The sequence below is a fragment of the Ambystoma mexicanum genome, chromosome 8 (assembly GCF_040938575.1).
Source record: "Ambystoma mexicanum isolate Mex_15411 chromosome 8, UKY_AmexF1_1, whole genome shotgun sequence".
Classification (NCBI taxonomy): Eukaryota; Metazoa; Chordata; class Amphibia; order Caudata; family Ambystomatidae; genus Ambystoma; species Ambystoma mexicanum.
Window position 1 is genome coordinate 1445822361 of NC_090929.1, and position 21499 is coordinate 1445843859.

Below are 21499 nucleotides of genomic sequence, written 5' to 3' on the forward strand. Positions count from 1 at the left end.
ATGCGACTATCACGCATTCTCGAGACTGCACGCCTCCGGGAACAGACAGAAGACCAAGTAGCGGTAATGGAAGCCGCCATCCAGAGACTACCGTTAGACAGCCCCGGACCCGCAGAAGACGTAGCAGCTATCTCCAGACAACAATCAACTCGCCCGAAACAGTACCAGAAGCCGCACCAAGCACAAGGACGTGATCAAGCCTGCAAATGGTGCGGAGGCCCATGGCATAAAGGCGACTCTTGCCCCGCCTGGGGGTCCACTTGCAGAAAATGCAATCGCCTCAACCACTACGCAGCAGTCTGCCTGAATCCGCCAAACAAAAATGACAAAGACCCAAGCTCCCGCACAGCGCAAGAACAACGGAGGAGATTCGCACCGAGAGAACACCCCCGCCAACAAACGAGGAGAGGTAAAGCGAGGGCAGTCGACGAGTCCCAAAGATCCCCGAGCTCAAGCGACAGCGATGACAGCGACAGCAGCTCATCCCCCGACAGACAGACCAAAGGGAAGAAGAAGAAAGGGAGAAAACCAGTACACCGTGTACACTTAATATCGGCAGTCAAATCAGGCCGATCGCGCCAAAAGAAGAGACCGTCGTGCACAGTCCTATCCAACGGAGACCCACTCAAAGTGATAATTGACACCGGCGCGACAGTCAACGTCATGCCCGTGACAGCTTTCAACAGGATTCACCCAAAACCAAAACTCCACAAGAAGAAAGTTAGACTATACGCCTATGGATCCAAGAAACCCCTACCAGTGCAAGGGTCGTTTAAATCCAACTTTGCGCACAACAACACAAACTGCCGCGCATGGATCTACGTCGTAGATGCTGGTTGTGAAACCCTACTGAGCTGCAGAACTGCGGAGAAACTAAAGCTGATACACTTTGCGTTCAGCGTCCAGCACGACGAACTCAGCAACATCCTAAGTCGGCATAAGAAACTATTTCAGGGCATCGGATGCCTGAAAGGGAGGTCTATCAAGCTACACATAGACCCCACCGTCGAACCCAAGGCAGTGCGCCATCGACGGATCCCGTTTCACCTGCGAACAGCCGTAGAAGAAGAGCTATCCAAACTCGAGGATGCTGGAATCATCGAGAAAACATCAGGCCCGACCCCGTGGGTCTCGCCTATGGTGGTAGCCCAGAAACCGAAACAGCAGAACGCGGTGAGAATATGCATCGACATGAGGCTCCCCAACGTAGCCATCGGCCGAGAACGACACGTGACTCCCACCATTGATGAGCTTATCGTAGACCTCACAGGGGCGAAGGTATTCAGCAAACTCGATCTCCGATCAGGATACCACCAGCTAAGACTATCCAAAGAATCCCGGTACATCACCACGTTTTCGTCCCACCTCGGCCTCATGAGGTATAAGCGGCTGAACTTTGGGATTTCATCCGCCGCAGAAGTTTTCCAGCACGAGATCCGTAAAGTCATCACGGGACTAGCTGGTCCCACCAACATCAGTGACGACATCCTGGTATACGCCGCAGACAAGGACGAGCACCACCGACGACTAGCAGCAGTCCTGGAAAGACTCGAGAAAGCAGGCTTGACGCTAAACGCTGAGAAATGTGAATTCGACAAAGATGAACTAGGTTTTTTCGGATACATCTTCAGTGCCGCAGGCGTATCCCCTGACCCATCCAAAGTACAAGACATCAAAGACTTCAAACCTCCCCAGTCTGCATCGGAGGTGCGAAGTTTCATGGGGATGGCAACTTACTGCGCGCGTTTCATCCCGGATCTCGCAAGCATCGCGAGTCCCCTCAGGGAACTAACCAAGAAAGACCAAAGATGGGAGTGGACCGAAGTTCACCAGCGAGCATTTCAACAAATCAAGGATGCCCTGTCGGCTACCACAACCATGGCGTTTTTCAACGTAGAGCGGCAGACTGAGCTCCTCGTAGACGCCAGCCCCATAGGCCTAGGGGCCGTACTAACCCAAACAGATAGCGAAGGCAGAGTGTTCCCCATCGCATTTGCCAGCAGGGCCCTCACGAAGCCAGAACAAAATTACGCCCACATCGAAAAGGAAGCCTTAGCAATACTGTGGGGGTGCCGCCACTTCAAGGTGTACCTATTAGGAAAGCAAGCGAAAGTCTTCTCGGACCACAAACCCTTAATACCGATATTCCGAGGCTCTGCTCCACACCCCCCGGCCCGCATAGAGAAGTGGATGCTGCAACTGCAGCCGTACAACATTGAGGTAGAATATCGGCCAGGTTCAGACAACCCGGCAGACTATCTGTCCCGCCATCCACGGCCCGCCACCGACAGCGAACGACATCATGCTAAAGAAACAGACGAGCACGTCTGTCACGTGGTGGCGTGTGCCAGGCCACGAGCCCTGACGCTGCAAGAAATAACACAGCAAACAAGGGAAGACACAATCTTGCAACACACTACCTCGGCCATTCAAACAGGAAGCTGGAAGACTTCCCTCATGTCTGCATCTCACCGCACCATACCAGCTCAAACCAAGCTCAGAGCACTGTTCGGGATCAGACATGAACTCTCGATAGCACCAGAGGGAGTGCTCCTGAAAGGCCACCGCATCATCCTGCCGGAGTCCCTCGAAGAGAGAGCACTCAAACTAGCACACAGTGGACATCAAGGGATCGTCAAGTCCTCGGCGTACCTCAAGTCCCGGATGTGGATGCCAAACATGCATCAAAGAATCACAGAACTAATTGAGTCGTGCGCGGCTTGCCAAGCGTCCAGAAGGCCAGAGAACCCAGAACCGATCGCTAGCGCACCACGGAGCTGCAAAAGATGGGACGCGGTCAGCATGGACCACTGCACCATCGCAGGTGAAGGATACTTGCTTGTAGTGATAGACGAATTCAGTAGATACCCCGAAGTGGAACATGTACCATCCACCAATGCAGAAACCACCATCCTCACGCTGGAGAAAATATTCGCCACGCATGGGATCCCAAGGAAAGTGAAGAGTGATAATGGACCGTCATTCACCAGCCAGGAGCTACGAGAGTTCTTCAAAGAGGTAAACGTGAAACATCAGCGAATTACCCCACGATGGCCTCAGGCCAACGGAGATGCGGAACGCTTTATGGGGTCGCTGAACAAAGTCATCAGAATTGCCAAAGAGCAAAAACACCCCTGGCTGAAGGCAGTCTACCGATTTCTGAGGACACACCGGCAAACCCCACACTCAGCCACTGGGATCAGCCCGGCAGCCCTTATGTTTGGAGTACCAATACAGGCGGAACTCCCCATACATCCACACTGGGTCGCACCCGAGTTAGACATCCCAGAAATGGATGCGAGGAGGAAAAGGCACAACGAACAAGAGAGCGCCGCCAGGCGCGCACACCATCGGGAACTAAACCCCGGGGACACCATCCTCGTCAAGAACCGGGCACAGCCAAAGAAGATGTCCCTAAACTTCGAAGTCCATCCATGGACAGTTCAAACCACCAACCACAGCATGGTCACTGCCACCCGTGGAGGGGAAACGGTAACCCGGAACATATCCCATTTCAAGAAAGTACCCACGGAAATGTGGGAAGAACACCCCCTGTCCCAGAAGGAAAAGACTGTTGAGACGCCCCAAAAACCCACACAGCCAACCAGCGAAAATACGCCGGAAGAGTCTAACAGTCCGTGCCCACCAGAGGTCGAGACAGAAGAAAGAACCACCACCGACACCTCGCCCAAAGAACGGAACACCCGCTACAGCCTGAGAGAGAAACCCAAACCATCATCCCGCCTCAAAGGGTATGTCATAGACGGGGTATATTGTAAAAGGGACTAGCAGAAGAGACAATAATCCATACTAAAATGTATTCTGTGGGATATGTGAATTTACCTCCAATTTGGGGAGGAATGTGGTGTCACGTGCCCGGAGAGAAGGGTCACGTGACACAAGGAGTGGGAGGAGAAATAAAGGAATCACCGGAACTGGCGGTTTCGCGCCAGTCCGGGTTTATGCACGCAGCCAACGAGTCGCGTGTCTTTTGTTGCGCGGCGCGCTGCATGCTCCGCGCGCTGGGATTCCTTGCTGGGGGCCGCGAACACGCCGCTACCGCGGCCCGCTTCAGAGGCGTCGGAGCGGACATCACACAAAGCTCATATACTATGAATGGGAGCAATAAGAATATATGGCTTGTTAGCTGGATGTACAAACGGTGTGATAAATGGTATGTGTTTTTGCAGAAAGGCAAGTCCAGTAATGCATGTTGCAAGTAGACATGTCCTAATGCTGCCTCCAGACTCCCTCGCCCAACCAACCTCCTATTCCGACCCCTCAGCAACAATGACGTCTCCTCTGGGCGTTCATTTGTGGAATTGAAAATAAATTCCACCCTCCGCCCCACCAAAATGCGATTCTAATAATTAATTGCATATCAGCAATTATTAAAACATGTTTAATTTCTTTCTTCATGCGTAAAGTGATTATATTTCGTTTTTCTTAATTTCTTGTAAGTATTGATATGGACACAAAGACACAGGTTGGGGTGAGATTTGGTTTGGAGAAAGAGGCAAAACGGAATTGTGTTATTTATATTTCACTCAATGACCATTTCGTCTATTATTTGAGTTCCATGATGTAAGGGAGGTACGAAAGGGTTTTCCTTGTTATGGTATTCCTTTTTGCCCCTGGTTGCATTGTGCATTGGTAAAATGTTTACTATAAAAAGGATTACAAACAAAAAGCATATGTACCGCAAAAAAGCTTCCTTTGACGTTTGAATGTGCTTTTTATATGTATCACAAAACTAACGTGTTCCACAATGTGCCCCAGTGTAAATATTTAAAGAGGGCGGACACTATGAGTGACAGTAAAACACTGACATATTTGGAGAATTTTTTTTTTATCCAAACAAAACTCTCCTGTACTTAAACTGCTGTTTTCTATCACTCAACGGCAAAACGGGCACATTCTCCCCAATACCAGAGCAAGTCCCACTTTCATACAGCACCATGGCTCTAGCAGGACGAGTAGCGTGAACCTTAAGCACATGTACACATCCCCATTGTAGTGTGTGTAAGGCCACGAACTGAAGGGAGAGAGCAAATGAGTCCCTCCCTCTCCCTTTTGTGTCTCCTCCTTGGGCCTATGCGGCTTCAGTCCCCTCCCAGCTCCCCCTTTCTTCCCCGTCCTCCCCCACCCGCGCTCAGGCCGGTGGGGGGAGGGGGAAGGGGAAGGGCTTCCTCGGGAAGGCAGATTCTTTTCTCTCAGACACAGTGTATGTGTATATGAGTGAGAGTCTTCCTCCGTGCCCCCACAGAGGCCCTGCACACAACAGTAGCAGTCGCCTGAGCCGCTGCTGAGGCTTCCACAGGAAGGGGAGCTGTGAGCAGCCGGCGGCAGCAGCCATTGTTCAGGGCATAGAGCGTTGCAAACAAAGAAAGGGGCTCCCCCACCTTCCAAGAAACCCTGGCCCCCTCCTCGGGGTGCACACTCCTGTTAGGCTCCAGCTAAACCCCCCCCAGCCTGCCTCTTCTCTTTGGTACAGTCTTCCAGCCCACAACCTCTGCCTGTGTAGTCTACAACAGCAGCGTATCTGTGTATTTACACTGTTTTCCATTCCTCTCTGGGTGGAAGGGATATAGCTTGAGAGACATGTTTTAATTTTTATTTTCAAGTCCTTTGAGGCGGTCCCTTAAAACGCAAGATCCGAATACTTTTTTCCTTCAGGTGAGTGTCTTTATGAATTTATTTTCAGTTTTAAAACTAATTCTGCAATTGTGTTCACATTGTGCCTTCGCTACCGGCTGGGCACGTTGTATGTGCGTTTTAACGTCCAGAAGAAGCCCGCGGATTTGAATTAACGCGTTGGAGTGCATGCATCCTGGGTTTCAAAGGCGAATATGTTTTGTTTTTATGGGGCGAGTGTGCGTTCCCGATAGCAGAGGCGCACACTACGAGAGCCGCTGATAAGCTGGAAGGTGGTGGTGGTTACACTGCTGTTGTATTTACACTTTGAAAGCGCGCAAAAAGGGGAATCCAAGGGAAACAAACTCCAGTTCGCCTACACTTCCCAGCTTTCTAAGCGAACCCGAGTGGACCATGGCATGCTCTTTAGTTGAAAACCTGGCCAGGCAACTTTAAAGTTGCTGAGCGAAAGACGGGAGATAGTGCAAGCATTGTTGAGTACTGGCGTGTGGCTAGCGTTTAACTATACATATGCACACCGCTTAATCAAAATAACAATGTGTTAATTTTCCCGTGTACCTGGTCCAGCCTAGGACCCGTTGGCACCTCGAACTGTGTGAACCGTGCGTTATGTGTGCATTTGAGAGACTTTCTACAGTCTGATGGATTCTCGTGCTGTGCGCAGGTCTCTTGCTGCTTTCATGACTATTCTACACGGGGAATATTTCTTTATAACCATCGGCTTGCCAGAGCCATAACTAATGTTTTCAAACAAGAGGTCCTGTCTTGTCAACGAGCGACCATTGACCACTTGGGGATCTCCCTATCTGCAAAACATGTTCTAGTATTGGGTCGGCATGGGGGTGAGCAGTTGTTCTTTGTATCTTGTGCGTGCCAGAAAGCAATATACGTAGTCAGCACAGTTTATTCACCCCTGACGGCTTCAGCAAGTTTAGTCATTTAAACCAGCATTTTTTTTTTTTGCACTGTGCGATATATATTTTCGTTTTTATTATGGCATGCGAATTCTGTTGGCCTAAAAGCCAAGCAGACTGCTGGTGTGTCAACAACCCCTAGGGGCAATTGTCCGGCAGCCTTCTACCATAACACATACCAATTGGCGCTGCAAAGTTTCTCACCTTCAGTCTGCTCGCCCACTTCCTGCTAGGAGCGCTCACCGCACCGCCCCCGTTAAGAATGCATCCGGTGTGTGATGGTGATCACGTGACATCAGTGTGTTCATTGTAATTTCACTTCTGACTCTAGCAGACATTGTATGCCCCTCTGCAGGGACTAAAAGACAAGTCTTACTGAGTAGGTCCTGGGGAAATTCTAGATGACCAGTTATTAATTTGACACTATTGGTGGCATGTGTATTGATTATTTGTTGGTACGCCTACTGAACTTTTATGGGCAAGAGTTCCACTTCCGTATAGGCACTGGTTACTGACAGGGTAGTTTTATTGCAGTTGATTTTATTTAAAATAGTAGCGTTTCCATTTGTTCACCCACCTCATTCCATGCAGTCTAATGACCAACAATCCTATATGTTCCAACTGTATCCAGTAGAAACCATTTAAAAGTCGTTAACATGCGTAATCTCAACCTTAAAATGAGCACAGTGGGGGGGAGCAAAAACGGAACCAAAACCTGGTTCAATGCCACGTTTGTTTGGGTCCTGTGCAGTCTGGTTACCATTCCTGTTCTGTTTTTACTTTGATACGCATGTTGAATTTTACCCAGTTTATGTCTGTTCAATATCAAGTATTGTACACTAATACACAAGGAAGTGTGTGTGGCCAGCGATGTTGATACTAGCAATGTCGAAAAATCGTTTAACAAAGCTCCTCCTGTAGGAGGGGTGTGGAATCTTCATGGACCTCGCTATATCAGGGGGCGGCCTACTAAGCACTCACTCACACACATAGGAGGCGAAGGCAGGAGATGGTGTTCAACACGTCTTTATTTGTTATTTATATGTTGGTGACATTGTCTCACATATGCAAATGTCCGATGAGTCTCTTTTGGGTGAATGTACTATGGGGGACACCCATGGTGTGGGACCTTCCGCTGGCTCAATGATGTCGGCTTCCAGCAACTTATTCAATTCGTCCTCTACTTGTTTTTGTATGTTAATGATGATTCCCCCCGATAGTGTTGCGGCACTGGAGTGGCCCTGGTGTCAATGTGCAGTTCGATTTGGCGGCCTTTCAACTTCCCCAAGCCCTCGAAGAGTACTGAAAATACTTGTTCAGTGTTTGCGGTGGGATCAAGGTATTTGTGGTGCACCATGAGTCTATAGAGGACATGGATGAGGCCCATTTCAATTGCGGCCTTGTAGCTCAAGATGCATTCGCTTTCGGTGGCAGCCTCCAGGACATGCACGGGGATGTCGTTGGCTTGTCCCTTGTAGCTGCATGATACGGCGAGAAAACCCTTGCAGGCCAGGGGTTTCTTCGAGCCGTAGAGGAAAATTTGTGATTTGGCAGGTTGAAGACGGGGGGGGGGGGGGATTGGGAGGGCATGTGGTATGTTGTTGTATACCTCTTCACTTATTACATTAACCGTGGCTCCAGTGTCCAACAGGAATTTGGCCACTGTCTTATTGACTTGTATGACTAGAGTCAGACTGTGCTCTTTTGCTGTGGGTTGCCCAAAGCATACAGGTATCCCTTTTTCTGTGGCTATTCCCTTGGTTTCTCGCTTCTCTGGGCGTTGTCCTCCGAGGATGCACCTGGGGCGCTTTCTGACTGTGAGTGTTCAACAAGATATCGGACGTATCTTCTGGGTCTCTTCCTTGGTCTGGATGTGGTGGGTTTACTGTCTCTCCAGTCACTCGAGGTTCGTTCCCTTCTTTTGTCTGGCTGGTCGTCCCTGTACCTGCGGTGAGCGGTGTCGTACGACTGGTTTGTCATTCGGAGTGGGCTTTGTGGTGTTTGGTCCCTTTCTGTGTTGGTCGTCCTCTTCTTCCTTCGCCCCGTATCTTGCGTGGTATGAGGCATACCGCCCTGTAGTAGTTCTCTCCCCCGCACCACCACAGGCGGAACATTGTTGACCAATGGCTGGGCATTGTCCTTCATGCGGGTATTCGTGGCCGCATATGTAGCAAAATGGGTCGGTGTTGCCTTTTGGGGCTCCTTCCAGTTTGTTGACACACTCTGGCTTCCCATGCCTGATTTTGATGTCGTCCAGTCCCTCTACCTGTGATGTTAATGCAGCGTCTGATCGAGCTAGGCGTAGGATTTCATCCAGATTTTGTGGCTTCTGCAGCAGCTGCTTTCTAAAATCTGCACTCTCGCACCCAACTATCATTTGCGAACACAGCGCTTCTTCGTTGGAATAATTGTTGAAATCACAGTGCTTCATTTTGAGTCTCAAACGCAAGCGTCCATGGCCTCACCTTTGATTTGTTTGGTATGGAAAATGTGTCTCTCGTAGTCCACGTTCGCGTGTGGCGTAAAACAGTCTGCGAGCGTCGTCTTCAAGTTGGTGTAGGTGTCTGTGACACTTTCAGGGAGCTCATCCACGATGTCTCACATTTGAGCCTATTGAGAAAGTTAGTAAACTGCTTTTTATCATTATCAATCGGGCCAACTGCTTTTAGACTCAGCCACCTTTTCCACCATGGGCCCAGGGTGCTGGTGTCACTGAGGTCAAAGTTAGTGGGCAGTTGGGTTAATAGGATGTCAGACATCCTAGGTGGAAGTGCCCGAGCCTGTGTTATTGGTACGGTCAATGATTCGTTCTCCTACATTCTGTTAGGATAATGAGGGTGATTTTGGCTTGTCCTTTTCTCATCAGGCTGACTTTGTGTGCACTGAGATGACTTCAGAAGTCTTGCCGTGTACACTTCGATCAACAGGCTTGGGATGTGGTGAAGCCCGCATGCTCTGGTGGCTTGAGCAGGCTTTGCTCAAGGGAATGCCTGATGTTTGGCCTCCGTGCGGCTTCTGTGCCACGTGCAGAGAGTCAGTGCACTTGACTGATCCTTGCGCAGTCCAGGCGGCACCTTGATCTTCTTGCGCCTCTGTGATTTGTGGCTTGTCGGGCTGCCTGCTGTGGACCGCGATGGCGGGAGAGTGGCACTGATGCTGCGCGGCCTGTTGTGAGCAGTGAGGGCCCTCGCGTTCCAGTTCGCGCTGCAATGGGCAAGGTGGGCCCCTGCCGTTTGCGGGAGAACATTTCTCTTACCGTCCGGATGTTTGGTGCAGCAGGGAGTCTTCGCGCTCTGACCCACTTGTAGCACGTCACCCTTTTGCCTTTACCGTTGCTGTTGGCGGGAGAAAGATTCTCTGACTGCCCGGATGTTTTGTTGAAGCGGGGAGCCTTCACGCTCCTATCCGCTGGTGTGGTGTGTTGCCGTTGGAGGCAGATGTCTCTCTTACTGCCCGGATTCTCCTGGTGCTGGTGCGCCACCTGCAGCCCGCTGGTGGGAGCTTACAAGCTCCCACCCACCTTTGCCTTCACCAGTGCTGGGGAAAGTTCTTCCCGCCTGAACTTTGTCCGTGGTGCACGCGCGCAGCTCCAGTGGCATCCTTTCTCGCAGCCATGAGCGCGGGGTGCACTGAAGAAAATAGGAAGCGCGATGGTTCAGAAACACGCCTCGTCGCCAGTGTGGAATCTTTGTGGACCTCGCTATCTCAGGGGGCGGCCTACTACGCACTCTCTCACACACATAGGAGACGGAGGCAGGAGTTGGGGTTCAACAAGTCTTTATTTTATGCTACAGCAAACTGGAACTGAGGCCTTTCCCACACCTTGCCCGCCCCTCCCCTTCCCATGTCCCTCTCCACGTGACGACACCACAAGGGGCTTCTCACCTAGGGCACCGTTATTCATTTAGTGGCCCTCCAGAGGTCTCAAACGTCTGCTCCCATTAGCCATAGCCAGCATAGTCTGTGATGAAGGGTCGCTGGAGTTCCAAACATCTGGAGGCAACACCATTTTTAGTAATGCTTTAGTACCGGATTCTGCATGTGGCTGTCCAGATGTTTAGGACTACAGCTCCCATGATTCCCCACCATTAGCTAAGGCTAACGGGAGGTGTAGTGTAAAACATCTGGAAAGACGAAGGGTGTAAACCCTTACTTTAGGACATCCTGAAATACATCATGTCATGTGTACAGCGTGCTCCAATGCTGTGTCTTGTTTTCAATAGAATTATGCTGACATTCCCAATCAGTCACCTTTTCGACTTGAAGTGCTAACGTTCCCTCTTTTCCATATCTTTTAATGTGTCAAGCTAGTAACATGCGATTGTGTTGTGCCTGGACCTGAAACTGTACAATCGGTGCCCTTTTGTTGTCAAATGACCCGATCAGGACTTTTCAGATAATGTACAATAATAAGGCTACCCGATCGTTTGGTAACACGTCCCCTACCCCTTACATACAAGACAATGCTGGTGTCCTTCTCATCATCCTTTTCAAACGTGAACAAACATCAAAGCATGACCAGCAGGTGCTTTGCATTATAATTCTGTGAATATTATAAAAAAAAATAGTGGGTTACATTGGACTGTAACCTTCCCCAATAAGTAATAAGGACACCTACAGGTTTTTATGAGCTAATAAGGACACCTACAGGTTTTTATGAGCATCTTGTTATAATCTATGGTTGGGCTTGATTATGGCTATGTCTTGTTATGAGGGTGTGGTGTCACTGTTGAACTTGGGAGGTGCCTGGGGATTCTAAGAATGGCAGTTGGTGGTGCTGCTCTGGATGGGAAATTTGGACGGTATTTTCTCTACCTGTTATCTTGGATGTGGCAATAAACTCAGGTACATCAATTATATCACTGGCGACGAGGATGTGATGCTGCTGGGAAGGGGCAGCTGTTTGAATAATACCGCCCTCCAGTGGTGACATCTGTTCCAGATCCTGCCTGCCAGAGGAGGTTGGCCGGTGGGTCTCTGCTAGCCGGGCGGTGGCAGAGGGCAGCAAGGGTGCGGCGTCGGTGTCCAGGAGGAGCGCTTTGGTGCAGTACAGGGATCAACGGTCCAGTGGTCCTTGTGTTGCCAGGCAGGGCAGCAGGGATCGTCATCTTCGCAGGCTGTCAGGAGGCTGAGGTTGCCGCTGCTCGCAAGGGAAGGCCTGTGCAGAGTGTCGGTGGCCCGGTTGTGCCTGGGGAGGAACGGGCCGGTTTCGTGTTGCCTGGAGCCGAGGCAATGGAGATTGGAGAGCGCCAGTCAAGTGTTGCATGGTTGCGGTGGCCGTGCTCGGGGGGCAGTCGTTGGAGGCTTCATGGTGTCTCGGATGCGGGCTGCGTTCTTTCTGAGTCGGATGCCCGTTGTGGACATGTCAGCCTCTATGTGTCAGCCGAGGGGGCTGTGATGGCTGTTCAGGTGCAGGGCTGCTGGAGCCAATGCTGGGGAGCAGAGGTTTTTGCTGCTCGTAGCCGGCGCAGGGAATGATGACGTCGGCTAGCAGAGAGCGTGTGTTCCAACATAAACAGTTGGAACGCAGCGCTGAATCTGAAGGCGACGTTCAAGTGGAATGCACCGTGGGTGTTGTAGGTGTGGGCCTGCATGTTTTTTTAGTATCTCCAAGGGAGCCGGGCTCACTCGTTGATGAGGCGCAGCCTGTTGCAGGTACGGCGGGTGTGAGATACGAAGCCTGGATGACTAAGGGCGGTTGGAACGAGTTTGGTGCTATGTGGGACTTACAATGGTATGGTTTGGAGGCCAGTACAGGAATGGAAAGTTCGTGCAACGATGTGAATGGATGGCCACTACGGTGACTCTGCTAATTACGCGGAGGTCTGCTCCAGTGGGCGCAGGATCATGTGCCGTGTGGTTGCGCAAAACCTCAGGGAGTTGGATCCCGATCTATGGGGGTCTATCTTTGAGGATGAAGGCACTCAGGAAATCGGAGGACTAATCAGAGGTAGGCGTTGGGTGAGGCCGGTTTTGCTGTAAATGCTGTTTGTGTATATGTTGTGGCCTCCGGGGGAGTACATGTACTGGTTTGGTCCTGGGTCATGTTAGTTTGTTTAAGGCCTGTGATAATGAATTGTGGACGGTTGTCTTCATGTGGTGGCCTGTTTTGTTTAGGACTTCTTTTGGGGTGATTTGTGGACTGGTGGGTGCAGGGTTATGGATCTGCAGTGTGTATATATGTTATTCTCTTTTGCAGGGGGGGTGGTTTGGACATTTTCTGCGGGGTTGGCTCATTGTTGTGTTTTCTTTTCCTGCATCGTGGACTTGAGGGTGTGGGTGCAGCGCTGGACTGTAGCGCAATGGACATGGGGTTAAGGATATACTTATTTGCATCTCTTGATGGGACTTCAATTCTGTTTTGTTTATCTGTTTGTGTGTGGTGTTTGTTTGTAGGGGAGATTTCCCCTGGTTATCTCTGGGGTGGCCGAGTGGGCCCTGGAGGAGGGGGGGCAATGATGCCTATTTTAGGTTGACAGTTTTGTGCTGTTTGGCGGTTGACAGTGGGGTGCTGTCTGTTTATGTTATAGTTAGGTGCTTCCTGGTTAAGGACTGTGGGGTCTTGTCTAGGTTAAGGACAGTGAGGGGCTGTGAGGTGCTGTCTAGGTTAAGGGGCAGTTGGGTGCTGTTTAGGTTTAGGGGCAGTTAAGTGCTGTCTATTGTGCAGTTAAGGAGCAGTTAAGTGTTGTCTAGGTAGGTTGTGGGGATAGTGTGATGATGTCTGGCGGTAGGTACATAGTTTTGTTTTTGAGTTTGTGGGCCATTGGTTTGGAGTTTTCGAGTTGGACATAGATATGGTGGCCACATGTCTGTGTGGGGCTTAGGAGTTGAGTGGGTTTGTTTGCAGTTGTGGGGTGCGGGGTCCCCTCCGGGGAAGGATCTGTGTTTGGTTTCTTCCATTGTTGTTGTTCATCAGCGGGTTTTCTAGCTGGTGTGGGCGTTCAGGCTTTGGGGTGGTCTGTGGTTTTGTTTTAGTTTATCTTGTGATTTCGGTTTAAGGTCTTTGTGATTTATTTTTTTTTGTGGCGTGGCATTTTGTTTCAGTGGTAGTTATCTCGAAGCTAGTGTGAGCCGCGTATTTCTCTTTTGACAATTGGGTCTTCCATCTTTGTGGGTTGGCGCTTTGTTGCAATCAAAGTGTTGTGTTCTAGCTTATGCTGTGTTAGCTGGTGTAAGGTAGGAGGTGGGTCGTAATCTTTCTTGCAATATTGTGTCAGTGGTAAGGGGGGAAATGTGTCATAATCTAGGGTTGGGCTTGATTATGGCTATGTCTCGTTATGAGGGTGTGATGTCACTGTGGAACCTGGGAGGTGCCTGGGGATTCTAAGAATGGCAGTTGGTGCTGCTGCTCTGGATGGGAAAGGATGTCCCAGTATTTTCTCTACTTGTTATCTTGGATGTGGCAATTGTGGTACAGGTTTTTCTCAGATGGTTTGTACACCCATTTATATTTTCTGACTGGAATGGGAGGAACTGGGTATGTTGATTGGAATAAACGGGTAGTAAACAGGATAATGCCATTAGGTTTCTCACACTACATACTGGGCCAATCTATAAAATAGTATCAAATTTTGCCTATGGCTGACAGCCCCCTTCTCAACTGCAAAAGAATATTAGGATTGTTTCAACTTATCCCAGAGCTGAGTATGATCGTCTGGAGTGACATTGAGTGTATTGATCTGCCCGATTTGTATTGTAGTGATAATTTGTATCTCCTATTATAGTTGAAAATATAAGACGATACCATTTGGTGAGTAAGGGTTTTGAAAAATACATGAATGCTAACGTTACTTGCCCCAGCCCCTGATTTATTCTCCTGTGATGCAAAATAGTTATCCATTAAAGAAAACGGGTCAGTCTATGGTGGATGTTTGCCGACAGTTTTTACCTGGTGAAAAAAACAAAATAGTATCTTGGCACACAGAATGTTTGCATTATGGTGCCCAATGAAGACTTTCAGTAAAGGATACAATTTCCCTTTTATCATGGAACACACAAGGCTATTGTTCCTTAGTCTACAGATATGTATGGCAATATCCAGTTGTGATAGCTTTGCATTACAGGAAACCCTGATTTGTAGTATAATCTTAACAGTCAGGTTAGTCAAAACCTTAAAACCATCTGATTATTCTGGGCTTGCCGCCCTTTTGGAGGTTTATGTATTGGGGTTTCTAGTAAGTCGACATTAAGTGAGTATTATAAATATGGAAGTTCCCCATATGTCCTCTGTGGTATCATTTCAGGATTGTGTTCCTTTGGGGACTTACTTTTAATTACTGTGTATTCTCCTCCTGGGGAAGCATGGGTTGAATTTATATTGTAATTGGTTGGTGATCCATGGAGGGATGGATTGAGGAGTTTCCTAAATTCCACTTGATAGTTCTCGGTTAATTCCTACTGCAATGTGGCCATGATTGTGATAGTTGAATGGGGGAAGTTTGTGAACCGTACACTCGGATAGGTCCGCAAGATCTTATTAAAAAACACAACAAAACTAACTAAAGAATGGTATGAGTTGGTTAGAGATTTTTTAATAAGTATGGTTTAAAATTGCTTAATCCTACAAAATCTAATGATGTGGATAATTGGGATACATGGTCTAATGGCACTGTATCGTCTAGAGTGGATTATATTTTTGTATCCGAAGGGGTGATTGATACGGTAACAGACAAATGTTTCATGTATCCACCTGCCCGAGTGACAATGTTATTTGGAATCTAACCCTAAACTGCAGAATGTACCTACCTCAAATACACAAGAATATGCTTTTTCAAGTTAATGCTGGTGGTAATAAGATTGTTTCGTTGTAAATAGTAGATTTGCGAGGCTGTTTTTGTCATTGGAATTAGATAGTGTCTTGTGTCTTGCTTCTGTGACTATTATTGACAAATGCAGGATGTTGGAGTCTATTCTCGAGTCTTTACCTAAATGTCATATTGATTCACAGCCAGGGAAGAAACCTAAGAACAATTATGATTGCACTATATATTAAACGAGAACATTGCTGAAGAAAAATATTTCAAGAATCATAATGCATTAATGCGTGATTTGGAGGTAAAGAGTGCATGGACTAATCTTCGCACACAATATAAGAACTGGTTGAGTTATTATAAAAGTGATAATAATGCCAACTGGAAAATAATTTTTTAAAATATTGAATACTAATGATTCTAAACGCTTTTAGTATCTCTATAGGCAATACCTTGCTAAGGACCGCTACAAAGAAGCAAATGATATTAGTATTGACAAATGGACTAGATATTGATGGGTAATATTTTTATGAAAATTTGAATTTAGATACACACCTAATATCAGATGGGGAGGCTTGATATATTTTCCTTTTGATATTGTTGTGGTAATCCGAAAACCTAAAGTACCAGGCCCCGCTGGATTTTGCGAATGTCGTGATTAAACAGAACCCCCTATGATATGGGCCACTTTGTTATTCAAATTATCCTTTCCAATATGGGAAAGTGGTTAAATTCCGGAAAGTTGGAGAAAGTCCATTTTGATTCTTATTTTCAAAAAAGGATCTCTATCTTTTACCTTCTAATTCTAGATTGTTAGCAATGTCAGACACTATTGCAACATTTTTAGCCCCTAAATTTTGAAAAATGATCAGTGGATCGAGGATCACAATATTATTCCATATCAGCAAACTGATTTTAGGTCGGGGCATAGTACTTTACATAATATATTTACACTTAATTACCTCATTTCTGATATTTTAAGACCCCTGAAAACAGTCTTTATTTGTGCTTCATAGTTTATAGCAGGGCTTTTGATTGTGTGAATTGTGAAAGACTTTGGTTGAAGTTGCAAAAATTGGTCATTTGCCCTATGGTATTATATATTTATTAGGGCAATGTATACTGCGACAACTGTCACTGTTTATGTTGATAGAAGAGGATCCCTCATGGCCCGGTTTATACAAACAAAGGCTTAAAACAGGGATGTGTTCTTTCTCCTGTCTTATACAATTCGTATGTGGCTGACATAAATTCTAGTTTAACAATGCTTCCAGCAGTCTTTGAAGGCCAATGGCAGTCTTAGCCATTATAACGGTATCATCTGCAACCACCTTATACCAACATCACCTATTTGGGGTGGTTGGCCCAAATAGGTGATGTTGGTATAAGGTGGTTGCAGATGATACCGTTATAATGGCTAAGACTGCCATTGGCCTTCAAAGACTGCTGGAAGCATTGTGCGCCTATGCAAATGTTAATTATGTTGTTATTAACACTCAAGTCTAAAGTTATGATAATTGGTGCTCAATCAAAGAAAAAGAGATCACCCTACCTCTGGAAGATTATGAATGTCTGGAGGACGTGTATGTTTTTCCGTATCTAGGCATGCCTGTTAACAACCCCCCCCCCCCCCCCCCGATTTTATCATATCATAATATATTGTCCTGTAGGATGATTAGTGGACTTTTATCCGAAGGTATCTTGGAACTGGGCTGATCATTCCATCAAGGAGTTTATTGAAATATACAAAGGTAGTATTACACGGGGAGCCTTGTATGCATTGCAGTTCCTAGCAGAGAAATGTGTCCATTGGTTGGACCGACTTGAAGGAAGGCTTTGGAGACCAGTACTTAAACTTCCCGGTGCAGTTCTGGTTGAAGTAATTAGATGCGAGTTGGGAATTGTCTCATTATCCAGCTTGAGGAAAATGTGCTGTTAAATTGTATAATAATGTTTTGCGAACAGCTGAACATGTGAGCCTTTTTGGCATTCACTGTGGATATATAAATACTTGCATAAACACATTACATCAACGTGCTTGTAGCTGCCCGCCATACCTTGAGATTTGCTCCACATTCTTGCCCGTTGTTTGTACTCATATGCACTTGCCACTGTCCAATAAGGGATTGGCCCCATGCTATTCTATGTTCACACTAACCATGCATTCATGTGCAGCTTGCTCCTTGTATTCTGTCCCGGACACTATGCATTTACTCAGTGACCTGACCACGCTTATGTGTTTGCCGCCTTGCAACTTTTGGTTGGCACCTATGTATGCACACTAATTCCGATCACGTAACTGCTTGTAGCTGCCGCCCTGCAGCACGATGCTCTTACTTACTGATGTTGACCCTGCAACTTTATGTAGCTGCCGCCATGTAAGATGTGGCTGGCACCATATACTTGCCCACCAATCTATGTAACCACTTATTCGTACTGTATGAAGCAACATACATGTATGCATGTCCGCTAATGCACTTATGTAACTAAGTAAGCCTTCTTAACAGCGCCACGATGCCTGAGGGCAGTTTGGCGCTCTACAAATTCAAATAAATAAATAAATGTGAATTGTTTTCTCTCCAATATTAATTTAAAGAACGTTGATCATATTAATGAGGTTCCCTGTTTTGTTGTAATAATGAGAAAGAAAGTAATAGATTGGGACATGATTAAACCTTAGGATTATTTGAGCACAAAAAAAGATATGCTTATCATACTATAAAAGGTTTTAACTTGGTAATCCATGTGATATATAGTTTCCATAATTTATGGAAACTGATTTTAAAATGTATTAAGGTTTTACGTTTTAATATACTTCCTTGTAAAGAGTATACTGATGGTTGGAAATCTTAGGAAATGTCGCTATTGTGGAAACGAGGTAGAAACTGTGAGGCACTTTCTCACTGGGTGACCTAGATTAACTAAACTCTATTTCAGGGGATACTCGGAACTGATAAGCAATTTGGCTATGATAATCTCTATACCTGTGATTTAGCTGCATAAATAGGATAAATAGCAGCCCAAAATTGGTCATATTGGTGCTCCCTATTAAATGCGGATGAAAATGTTATGTAATGCTGTTCTGTGATGAATTTGGATGTAATTGTGTTAATATATACTGTTGAAATTGTATGTTATGTTTTTCTCTAATATGATCTTATTAGCAATGTGATTGGTTTTGGCATTTTATATATGAAATCTGTTTAATTGGTATGTTCCAAGTCTGTGTATAAGGTTTTCATGAAACAATTTGCACAATAAAAAAAATGGCCTCTGAGCAGGCCTTGTGTTTAGTCCTACTTTTGTTTTCAAATTGTACCTCTATACTCGAACTAGCCCCAAGATGTTCTTATTGGCCAGGAGCTTCCCAGCTCCTGGGAATCTGGCTTACATATATATATATATTTTTTTTTTCTAGAAGCTCTAGGAAAGCCGAACTGTGGGACAGTAAAAGCCCTTCAAAGCGGCAGCAAGCCCATGGTCCCTTATGCTAAACAAACTTTGCAACGTTTGATATGCACTAAATTCTTCCTCGTTGCTCAGTCTTTTTTCAAGTAAAGACGTGCTTAAGGCCTCTGCAAACTAAACAGTGGGATTTGCAGTCAGGAGCTTTGTTATTGACTTCAGTAAGAGCAGAACTGTACCTTACTTGCTGACTGCTGTGGCCTGTCTGTCCACATTTTCTAAGTATTTAGTGCAAGAGCAAGGCCTTAGATGAGCCCATGATTTTGTTTTACTATTTATTTCAGTCGCCCACATATTTACCCCACATATCCTATTTTGGGTTGTTTTTATATATTTGTAAACGTATTCTTTTTTTTGTGTGAAGTAGTTGCCGATCATTGTTACACAAACGATGGTTTGCTTTTTTGTACAACTTTAAATGTTCTTCATATCGTGAACATACATGATGAATAGCAATCTGGATCACCATGCCAATCTGACTAGACACTGGTGGTCTTAATATTGTTTCCTTTGTTGGGTGCAGTGCTCCTATAAGATTTTGAGGTGGGAGTATTTTACTACCCATTTTTAAACTTTGAGAGTAAATGTGATTTGAAAAGAGTAAAAATTACTTTTCTTCTTCGCAAGAGAGTAAAATGTATTTGACATCTAGCTGACATGTGCAAAAACTGTATGGAAACCAATGCCATGTGGTGGCTTTCTGCACTGTGATAGAATCCACCTTGCATTATCTCTCTAAGGTCTGGCCATTTGATCTCTCCTGTTTAAATTTAAATGTTGAAAACACAAAATCCTAGCCAATTGCAGTAAAGCAAACATGAATAGTACTCAATGTTTTGAGGTTCGATAGCAGAATTGTCTTTTGATGTTTAAGGAAAGTAATTTCATGGAGCTATTACTACCCAATGGTATGCCCATGTTATGATACAACAGTGTAGGGAGGCAAGGACTCCATGCTAAATTCTACACCTAATCTCATGGTCCAATGGTTATTTTGTTTAAATATTTTTATTGATTTTAACATGAAGCATTACAATCAATTATGTTAACAATTAAGACCATTTTGTTCAAACCAAGAACTCTCATACCCCCACAATATCTCGATGTTTTCCATATTTGACATAGAATAACAGCGTAGAGTATAGATTCTGTGATGCAATATGTCTTCAGTTGATTAGTCAGGGGTACTGAGAGAAACTGAGAGAGAAAGTAGAAAGAAAAGAAGAGAAGAGAGAAAAAAAAGGGGGGTTAAGATCGTTGGGTCAGTTAAGTGCATTGGGTCAGTAATCTCTCTTTTAACCAATCGGAAGCATAAATTCATTAAACAATATCAGGTATTAAGAGTCCACAAACAGGGCTACCATTATTGGTCATTCTCTGTCAAGAGTGCGTAAGTGCAAGGTTAACAAATCTACTGGTAGATCAGGAATTCATGAAATGCTTCAAGGGCTACAGCTGAAAGAACATGTGTTCTTTGTCTGAGACAAAGTCCATAAAGGGGCGCCAAATCTTCTGGAATCTCGAGAGCTTTCCCTCCAGTATTGCTGTAAGTTTCTCCAGACCCAACAATTCCCACAATTTCATCCACCAGTAGGCTATCTGTGGGCCCTCTATCCTTTTCCAGAAGCGGGCTCTAGTAATGCGACCAGCCACCAGCAAATGCGAAATCAGGATTGCTTTATGCCCTGACATGGGGAAAGAACCATCTTCAGGGGCATCCCCGAGTAGAAACACCCTTGGGTCCATGGGGAGCCAAGAACCTGTGATTTCCTTGATTCTAGATCTCACTTCCAGCCAGTATGACTGAATTATTTGACAGTGCCACCAAATATGCGGCATATCCCCTCGCTCACCACATCCGTGCCAACATGTATCCGGATTAATGGAGTGGAGTCTGCTGGGGGGGCGGGGGTGAGTACCACCTGAAACAAATCTTGATGGCATTCTCTTTCACCAGAGCACAGCGGGAACTGGTCTGAGTTCGGATTCGCTGCCAGGATTCCTCTGGGATCTCTAAGGACAGTTCTCTCTCCCAAGCTTTCATATATGGAAGTTTCTCATCCATCGAGGCTTTCTCTAAAAGTCTATAACGCAGTGAAATTTTGTGGGATTGCTGACCTTATAGAATTTTAAGTTCAATTCCCAGGGGGGCCCTTTTAACTGCTCTACGGATGTCCATATTAGTGAGCCAGTGAAGTAGTTGTATATATTGAAAGCGTTCCGTTTCTGGGAGATCAAGCTTTTCTTTGCAGTCCTGGAAAGTTAAAGGTTCCTGATCGGCATATAGATCTCTCAGGCGCAAGGGTTTATCACGACACCAGATTTGGAACGTTATGGGTGTGAAGCCAGGGGTGAAAGGCGGGTTCTGAGTGATAAGGGAAAGCGGTCCTAGCCCCAAGGGGATGCCCCTCTGCGATCGCGCTTTATCCCAGTGCAATAAAGTGGACATAGTGGTTGGCAATATGCCACCCTAGTAGTTACGTGCCTCTTTCTGAAGAAGCAGAAAGTGAGCTAGAGGGAGGGAGACAGCTGCTTGCTCAATCTGAAACCATTTAGGAGGGTCCGGGGAATCTCCCCAAGAAAGCATTATGGCTACTTTTGCAGCTCTGTAATAACGTGGTATCGAGGGGAGGCCTAGGCCCCCTAACATCTTTCCCCTTGTCAAGAGTTTACCAGGAATGCGGGGGTTTCTTCTTCTTACAAATAAAACTGTAT

At 46.4% G+C, this 21499-nt stretch overlaps 1 protein-coding gene across 10 annotated transcripts in view; it reads left to right on the forward strand.

Annotated features, from left to right (window-relative positions):
- LDB1 (LIM domain binding 1) overlaps positions 1 to 21499 on the forward strand; it is a 590338-nt gene that overhangs the window by 321161 nt on the left and 247678 nt on the right. Inside the window, exon 1 of one of the 10 annotated variants that reach the window (XM_069611611.1) lies at positions 5206 to 5676. The exons of 7 other annotated variants lie outside the window; for them this stretch is intronic. The gene's annotated coding sequence lies outside the window, so the exon portion shown is untranslated. Of the gene's footprint in view, positions 1 to 5205; positions 5677 to 21499 lie in introns of those variants that run through there. 2 more of the 10 variants (XM_069611608.1, XM_069611610.1) reach the window with 2 other exon arrangements.